The following is a 10,210-nucleotide window of genomic DNA, read 5'->3' as shown; positions in this document are numbered from 1 at the left end:
CATCACTCCGGAGGCGACCATGGCGGTGAAGAGTCCTCCGGGAGATGATTCCCCTCTCCGGCAGGGTGCCGGAGGCGATCTCCTGAATCCCCCGAGATGGGATTGGCGGCGGCGTCTCTGGAAGGTTTTCCGTATCGTGGCTCTCGGTACTGGGGGTTTCGCGACGAAGACTATATGTAGGCGGAAGGGCGGGTAAAGGGGCGTCACGAGGGCCCACACACCGGGCCGCGCGGCCGGGGCCCGGGCCGCGCCGCCCTGTTGTGTCGCCACCTCGTGGCCCCACTTCGTAAGTCCTCCGGTCTTCCGGAAGCTTCGTGCAAAAATAGGACCCCGGGCGTTGATTTCGTCCAATTCCGAGAATATTTCCTTACTAGGATTTCTGAAACCAAAAACAGCAGAAAACGAGCAATCGGCTCTTCGGCATCTCGTTAATAGGTTAGTGCCGGAAAATGCATAAATATGACATAAAGTATGCATAAAACATGTAGATATCATCAATAATGTGGCATGGAACATAAGAAATTATCGATACGTCGGAGACGTATCAACTGTCAACTTGGAGAAAAGAACATGTTCATGTGGATACTTTCAGCTGGCAGGACTGCCTTGTTGCCACGCTATTACTGCCATATATAAGTGTGGCAAAGTTATTGGTGATTTTATTGACAAGTGCTACTCCATTGAAGAATTCAAGAAAATATATGAACACTGCTTGGAATCAGTTGAGGGGGAGGAGAAGTGGCCTATTTCGCAGAATCCAAGGCCAGAAGCGCCAGGTTATGTTCGAATGCCTGGTAGGCCTAAGAAGAATGACCGAAAGAGGGAAGAGGGTGAAGCACCCAAATTAAAGAAAATGAGCAAGCATGGAATGAAAATAAAGTGTGGTCTCTGTAAGACGCTTGGCCACAACAAGACAACATGCAAAAAAAATCCCGAAAGAGGAAAGAAAAAGAATGCTTTCCTTGGTAAGACGGGGAGAAAAACAAAGGCCTCGGAAGTGAACTGAAATTTTTTATTTACATACTTTTTTTCACTTGTGTAAATTACTGAATATTCTGGGAGGTTTCCCCCTACATTCTCAACCTTATGCATTTTCTTTTGTTTATGATCTCTTGTTGTCCAGCAAGCACATACTGATGCCCATGCCAATGCAAGCCAGCAGGAGCAAAGACAAGGGAAGAGGAAGGGTGCCAAGGAGCAGAATATACAAGCCAAGAAGAAGAAGGCAAATGAGTGATCCTTTTGGTCCCTGTACTGGATGTATCGTCCTTTTGGTTCATGTTCTGAAATTATGTCCTTTTGGTTTGTGTCCTGATTGTGATGTATTCAACTTGGTGTAGTGAACAGTTTGTCCTCAGTTTGGATTATATATCAAATTCATGTACTAGTACTTTTGGTTGGCGGCATTTTGCTGGTTAGTGATTACTATCTGCTTTTGCTGATTACTGAACATATTTATTGCTATCAAATGCCTTGTTGTTTTACAAGTTGCTAACTTGTGTTAGAAACTTAGAATGAAATAATAGATAATAGTAAGAAACGGTCAATAATCATCATCATATTGGCTAGCAAATGCGTATCTCTGAAGAAATGTAGCTGCAGTGAGTGCTCACTGGTTGTTTGTTTTCTCTTTTGCTATTATGTCATTTTGAGCAAGCCGAAGCACTCAAATGCATGCCTGTAATCATCAAGAAATTAGCTCAACTCAGCAGATTGATGCAAATATTATTTTTGAAAATATACAACATCTAGATTACTTCAGAGCATTATCACACAACCAAGTCTTGAGAGATAAAAAAAAATTCAAATGCTACAACAGAGATTGCCTACAGTAGATTCTATAGCATCAAAAAATGCAACATCCAGATACAACTTCAGAAAAAGAACGCACTACATAGCCAAACTTCAGTGTCGCACTTCAGAACGTAAGATGGCTCGCGCGCCGCCATTGCATTGGGAAGCACCAGGACCGCCGAGTCGATGTCACGGGGGGCAGCGTCGAGGACGCTGGGATGTCGACCGACGCTGAGCCGCCGTCTCGTGGGGTAGGTGCGCAGCGCCGCCGAGCCGCCGTCGTACTGGACTAGGAGCCGTCGGGGACGAAGGGGCTTGGCTGCTGGAGTTATGGGCCGAGACAACCAGGTCCATCTTGGACCAGCCCACTGTGGCGTTAAATCCTGGTTCACCAGCAGGCAAACAAGCAGAACGCGATAGTTGGCCGGGATTAACCGGGATTAGAAAGGTCAGGGTCATGTTTTCAGGGATTAAGAGGTTGGGGTTTATCTTAGACCTACACTACAAAGTCAAGGTTTGTTTCAGACTTTTCTCTTAGGGAAACCAGTGATGGTGCAATTAATTTTCTCTGCAAACAACATTTTGCTTATATATGAATGGTGAGGAAATCGGCAATCGTTAACTACTCAGACGGCTTGGGAGTTCGATTAATCAAAATTTGGTTCACTTATTTATTTCATCGGTCGGGTATTAATCGGTACAATCTATATAAATTAACATTTAAAACATGTGTATGTAAGGAAGACAGAAATAGTGTATGTGCATCTATATGCATGTCCCTACTTCTTTAGAGCCTAAAAGAACATTAAAACATGTACGCTTATCTTACCTGACCTAATCTTTAAGGTCACAAGTGACTTAAGAACCACCAGCCGCCACCACGATCCTTCCTTCCCCTTCTCCTCCTCTGCAGTTTCTATTCTCCCACCACCTACCCAGGTATGACCCCTCTTGGATCTAAACCATCTACCGACTAATGGCAGCCTCAACCTCCTAGGCGAGCTCATCAAGACGGTTGAGCTCCTGTATCCAAGATCTGGAGGGCAACGGAGAGGAACTGTTCATCGATGGCAACATAGAGGAATTAAGCGGGAGCTTCGCAAACCTATTTGATTTGGGCGAGGTAGCGGCTGGAGGGGCAATCTGCGTTGAAAATTTTGCAAAAAAAAAAAAAAACCAAATGTTGCATTTAATTGCGATGTCAAAGCGATTAGTCGGGCTAAAATTAACACAAAGGAAATTAACACGGTTAGATCCCATGCCAAATAGCGATTAACTTATTAATCAATGATTCAGGTGATTTTTGAACAATGGTTATGATTACATCCAAACTAGTAAAACGGCCAAGTATGAGTATTAGATTGTGCACGTTGGAATGATGCACACATGTTATCCAGAAAATATTGTGACTTATTTTTCTCTGCAACTATCATGCCACTATTTTTTAGTTATTTTCGAAAATTTCACTCAACTGTTAGTTTTATTTACTTTCCTGCCAAGTGAGAGCCTTACCCTTAGGGTTGAAAGAATTAGTTTATCTGAGCGACAAACATCCGCTGCATTATTTGGATTGGACCATTTCTTTCATACATACTTTTCTTATGAAAATGAAGAATTGAATACTAATTTTTTTTACCGACTTATACAACCAAAAGAGAACTAGAAAGAGAGTGGTGCATCAATAATCATGCACATATCTTAGGGTTACTTAATCTACGAGTTTGAGAAAAATCATGGTAGTAATATAAATAGAGTATATGCACCAGCAGATCTCATCAAACAAACATAACCATTTTATCTAGAGTAAAAACAAATGATGTGTTTTTGCAGGTATTGATAAGTGCAGCTGTAGACGCTCCAACTCTACCTACCAATCAAATAAAAATATTAGGACCAACATCTTTTATTACTAGTGTACCTCTCACCCCCACCCTACCACCGGCTTTCTCTCTCATCCCCCGCTTTGAGAGTCGCCAGGTTGCCCCTCCTCTCCCTCTCATCTCCGATGGCTTTGCCAGCCAAAGGCGACGAGGAAGAGGAGGTCAGGCCCCTATGCAGCTTAGTCTAGGCCTGGCTTTATGTCAGTCTAGCGATATGCCATTTATAGCGATATGCCATTTATCTAGGGATTTGGTGGTCGACTCCCCTGTCTGTGGTGCTTCTGGTAAGATACGGAGGCGGAAGGTAGGGACGGAGCTGCGGTCGGTGCTACCGGCGCTGTAGCACCGAGTCCAGCTGACTAACTAACGGAAATATATACTAGATTCTGCTATCAGGTACTGAATTCGCAACATTGCATTGCCCGTACCACTTCAGCTAAGCTAGCACCGCTCTTCCTGTGGTTCTTTCTTCTAAGGGCATCTCCAAACATAAAGTGACTGATGGCATCCACATAGAAAAAAATGGGTCTACACCCCGGCCCAACGCAAACGGACCGACCCGTCCGTGGAGACACAACCATGGACCAAAGTTGGGGTCAAAATGCATCTGGGCGGACGCTACGACCAAGTCGCACGCTTCCTCCCCTACGTCCTACGTGCCCCGCCCGCTAGTGGCATAGAAGCCACTTCCACTCATGCCACTCTCAAAAATCGTATTCGGGTGGAGGCAAAAACCGTACCTAGCCATGGACGCCCTCGACGTCGTCGCCACCTTGGAAGCTGAGGAACCCACCACAGTCACCACCCCTGCCGTCGACGAGACCTTGATACGTCTCCGACGTATCGATAATTTTTTATGTTCCATGCCACATTATTGATGATATCTACATGTTTTAGGCACACTTTATGTCATATTCGTGCATTTTCTGGAACTAACCTATTAACAAGATGCCGAAGTGCCGATTCTGTGTTTCTCGCTGTTTTTGGTTTCAGAAATCCTAGTAACGAAATATTCTCGGAATTGGACGAAATCAACGCCCAGGTTCCTATTTTGCCCGGAAGCATCCAGAACACCCGAGAGTCGCCAGAGGGGGGCCACACAGGCCCCAGATGATAGGCCGGCGCGGCCCACCCCTTGGTCGCGCCCCCCTATGGTGGCGTCACCCCGTGGCCCCTCCGACTCCGACTCTCGGCCTATATAATCGTCCCTGACCTAAAAACATCGACCAACAAGACGGAAACAGAGAAAACCATCCAGAGCCGCCGCCATCGCGAAAGTCCAATTCGGGGGACAAAACTCTCTGTTCCGGCACCCTGTCGGGGCGGGGAATTGCCCCCGGAGCCATCTCCACCGCCGTCTCCACCGCCATCTTCACCGCCATCGCTGTCTCCATGATGAGGAGGGAGTAATCCACCCCTGGGGCTGAGGGCTCTACCGTAGCTATGTGGTTAATCTCTCTCTCTGTACTCCAATACAATGATCTCGTGAATTGCTTTGCATGACTGAGATCCATATGATGAGCTTTGTATCGCTACTAGTTTATGTGTTACTCATATGATGTTATTAAAGTAGTCTATTCCTCCTGCATGGTGTAAAGGTGACTAGTGTGTGCACCGTGTGGTTCTTGTCGTAGGCTATGATTATGATCTCTTGTAGATTGTGGAGTTAATTATCATTATGATAGTATTGATGTGATCTATTCCTCCTTCATAGTGTAATGTGGACGAGTGTGTGCACTATGTTAGTTCTTGGTTTATTTTGCAATGATCTATTATGCTCTAAGGTTATTTAAATATGAACATTGAATTGTGGAGCTTGTTAACTCCGGCATTGAGGGTTCGTGTAATCCTACGCAATGTGTTCATCATCCAACAAAAGAGTGTATGTAGCACATATGAGAAAGAGTTATTTATTATGCGATCAATGTTGAGAGTGTCCACTAGTGAAAGTATGATCCCTAGGCCTTGTTCCTAAATACTGCTATCGCTGCTTGTTTACTGTTTTACTGCATCTGTACTTCCTGCAATATTACCACCATCAAGCACACGCCAGCAAGCACTTTTCTGGCGCCGTTACTACTGCTTATATATATTCATACCACCTGTATTTCACTATCTCTTCGCCGAACTAGTGCACCTATTAGGTGTGCTGGGGACACAAGAGACTTCTTGCTTTGTGGTTGCAGGGTTGCTTGAGAGGGATATCTTTGACCTCTTCCTCCCTGAGATCGATAAACCCTGGGTGATCCACTTAAGGGAAACTAGCTGCTGTTCTACAAACCTCTGCTCTTGGAGGCCCAACACTGTCTACAAGAATAGAAGCTCCCGTAGATATCAAGCTATTTTACGGCGCCGTTGCTTGGGGAGGAAAGGTAAAAGGTACTCACACTCCGGATCTCGGCTACTAAGCTATTTTCGCCGTTGTAAGTACTCGAAGCTATTTCCTTTAGATCCTGCAATTGCATCTTTTTGTTTCTTGTTTACACTAGTTTGGCATAATGGATGACAATGAGCTTCTTATTCTATTTCCTGATTTAAGACATGGATGGTTTGATGTGAAAATTAAAAAACCCATGGAACATATTAGCATGAATACTTTGAATACCATTGTTGCTAATGATATGGAAAATTCTAAGCTTGGGGAAGCTGGTTTTGATGAGCATGATATTTTTAGTCCCCCAAGCATTGAGGAGAAAATTTACTTTGATGATACTTTGCCTCCTATTTATGATGATTATAATGATAGTAGTCTTTTAGTACCGCATGTTATGGAGGATAAATTTGATTATGATTACAATATGCCTCCTATATTTGATGATGAGAATAATAATGATAGCTAATTTGTTGAATTTGCTCCCACTTCAACTAATAAAATTGATTATGCCTATGTGGAGAGTAATAATTTTATGCATGAGACTCATGATAAGAATGCTTTATGTGATAGTTATATTGTTGAGTTTGCTCATGTTGCTACTGAAAGTTATTATGAGAGAGGAAAATATGGTTGTAGAAATTTTCATGTTACTAAAATGCCTCTCTATGTGCTGAAATTTTTGAAGCTACACTTGTTTTATCTTCCTATGCTTGTCACTTTGCTCTTCATGAACTTGTTTATTTACAAGACTCCTATGCATAGGAAGCATGTTAGGCTTAAATTTGTTTTGAATTTGCTTCTTGATGCTCTCTTTTGCCTCATACTCTATTTTTCATGTGAGCATCATTAAAACTGCTGAGCCCATCTTAATGGCTATAAAGAAAAAACTTCTTGGGAGATAACCCATGTGTTTATTTTGCTACAGTACCTCTATTTTATATTTGTGTCTTGGAAGTTGTTACTACTGTAGCAACCTCTCCTTATCTTAGTTTTATTGCATTGTTGTGCCAAGTAAAGTCTTTGATAGAAAGGTTGATACTAGATCTGGATTACTGCGCAGAAATAGATTTCTTTGCTGTCACGAATCTGGGCCTAATTCTCTGTAGGTAACTCAGAAAATTATGCCAATTTACGTGAGTGATCCTCAGATATGTACGCAACTTTCATTCAATTTGAGCATTTTCATTTGAGCAAGTCTGGTGCCCTTTTAAAATTCGTCTTTACAGACTGTTCTGTTTTGACAGATTCTGCCTTTTATTTCGCATTGCTTCTTTTTGCTATGTGGGATGGATTTCTTTGTTCCATTGACTTCCAGTAGCTTTGGGCAATGTCCAGAAGTGTTCAGAATGATTGTGTCACCTCTGAACATGTGAGTTTTTGATTATGCACTAACCCTCTAATGAGTTTGTTTTGAGTTTGGTGTGGAGGAAGTTTTCAAGGGTCAAGAGAGGAGGATGATATACTATGATCAAGAAGAGTGGAAGCTCTAAGCTTGGGGATGCCCCGGTGGTTCACCCCTGCATATTTCAAGAAGACTCAAGCGTCTAAGCTTGGGGATGCCCAAGGCATCCCCTTCTTCATCGACAAATTATCAGGTTTCTTCTCTTGAAACTATATTTTTATTCGGTCACATCTTATGTACTTTACTTGGAGCGTCGGTTTGTTTTTGTTTTTGTTTTGTTTGAATAAAATGGATCCTAGCATTCACTGTGTGGGAGAGAGACACGCTCCGCTGGTTCATATGAACACATGTGTTCTTAGCTTTTAGTATTCATGGCGAAGGTTGAATCTTCTTCGTTAAATTGTTATATGGTTGGAATCGGGAAATGCTACATGTAGTAACTCTAAAATGTCTTGAATAATTTGATACTTGGAAATTGTTGTTCTCATGTTTAAGCTCTTGCATCATATAATTTGCACCCATTAATGAAGAAACACTTAGAGCTTGCTAATTTGGTTTGCATATTTGGTCTCTCTAAAGTCTAGATAATATCTAGTATTGAGTTTTGAACAACAAGGAAGACGGTGTAGAGTCTTATAATGTTTACAATATGTCTTTTATGTGAGTTTTGCTGCACCGTTCATCCTTGTGTTTGTTTCAAATAACCTTGCTAGCCTAAACCTTGTATCGAGAGGGAATACTTCTCATGCATCCAAAATCCTTGAGCCAACCACTATGCCATTTGTGTCCACCATACCTACCTACTACATGGTATTTCTCCGCCATTCCAAAGTAAATTGCTTGAAGTGCTACCTTTAAATTTCTATCCTCTACCTTTACAATATATACCTCATGGGACAAATAGCTTAAAAACTATTGTGGTATTGAATATGTACTTATGCATTTTATTTCTTATAAGTTGCTTGTTGTGCGATAACCATGTTCCTGGGGACGCCATCAACTATTCTTTGTTGAATATCATGTGAGTTGCTATGCATGTCCGTCTTGTCTGAAGTAAGAGAGATCTACCACCTTAATGGTTGGAGCATGCATATTGTTAGAGAAGAACATTGGGTCGCTAACTAAAGCCATGATTCATAGTGGAAGTTTCAGTTTTGGACATATATCCTCAATCTCATATGAGAACACTAATTATTGCCACATGCTTATGCATTAAAGAGGAGTCCATTATCTGTTGTCCATGTTGTCCCGGTATGGATGTCTAAGTTGAGAATAATCAAAAGCGAGAAATCCAAAATGCGAGCTTTCTCCTTAGACCTTTGTACAGGCGGCATGGAGGTACCCCATTGTGACACTTGGTTTAAACATGTGTATTGCGATGATCCGGTAGTCCAAGCTAATTAGGACAAGGTGCGGGCACTATTAGTATACTATGCATGAGGCTTGCAACTTGTAGATATAATTTACATGATACATATGCTTTATTACTACCGTTGACAAAATTGTTTCTTGCTTTCAAAACCAAAGCTCTAGCACAAATATAGCAATCAATGCTTCCCTCTGCGAAGGGCCATTCTTTTACTTTTATGTTGAGTCAGTTTACCCATTTCTCTCTATCTTAGAAGCAAACACTTGTGATTAACTGTGCATTGATTCTTACATACTTGCATATTATACTTGTTATATTGCTTTGCATTGACAATTATCCATGAGATATACATGTTACAAGTTGAAAGCAACCGCTGAAACTTAATCTTCCATTGTGTTGCTTCAATGTCTTTACTTTGAATTTATTGCTTTATGAGTTAACTCTTATGCAAGACTTATTGATGCTTGTCTTGAAAGTGCTATTCATGAAAAGTCATTGCTTTATGATTCAGTTGTTTACTCATGTCATTACCATTGTTTTGATCGCTGCATTCATTACATATGTTTACTATATGATCAAGTTTATGATGGCATGTCACTCCAGAAATTATCTTTGTTTATCGTTTACCTGCTCGGGACGAGCAGAAACTAAGCTTGGGGATGCTGATACGTCTCCGACGTATCGATAATTTCTTATGTTCCATGCCACATTATTGATGACAACTACATGTTTTAGGCACACTTTATGTCATATTCGTGCATTTTCTGGAACTAACCTATTAACAAGATGCCAAAGTGCCAGTTGCTGTTTTCTGCTGTTTTTGGTTTCAGAAATCCTAGTAACGAAATATTCTCGGAATTGGACGAAATCAACGCCCAGGTTCCTATTTTGCCCGGAAGCATCCAAAACACCCGAGAGTCGCAAGAGGGGGGCCACACAGGCCCCAGATGATAGGCCGGCGCGGCCCACCCCCTGGCCGCGCCCCCCTATGGTGGCGTCACCCCGTGGCCCCTCCGACTCCGACTCTCGGCCTATATAATCGTCCCTGACCTAAAAACATCGACCAACAAGACGGAAACAGAGAAAACCATACAGAGCCGCCGCCATCGCGAAAGTCCAACTCGGGGACAGAACTCTCCGTTCGGCACCCTGCCGGGGCGGGGAATTGCCCCCGGAGCCATCTCCACCGCCGTCTCCACCGCCATCTTCACCGCCATCGCTGTCTCCATGATGAGGAGGGAGCAATCCACCCCTGGGGCTGAGGGCTCTACCGTAGCTATGTGGTTAATCTCTCTCTGTACTCCAATACAATGATCTCGTGAATTGCTTTGCATGATTGAGATCCATATGATGAGCTTTGTATCGCTACTAGTTTATGTGCTACTCATGTG

Source organism: Lolium rigidum, chromosome 1, assembly GCF_022539505.1.
Source record: "Lolium rigidum isolate FL_2022 chromosome 1, APGP_CSIRO_Lrig_0.1, whole genome shotgun sequence".
In the NCBI taxonomy this organism is placed as follows: Eukaryota; Viridiplantae; Streptophyta; class Magnoliopsida; order Poales; family Poaceae; genus Lolium; species Lolium rigidum.
The sequence above is the reverse complement of the archived record's forward strand: the minus strand, read 5'-3'. Positions refer to the sequence as shown.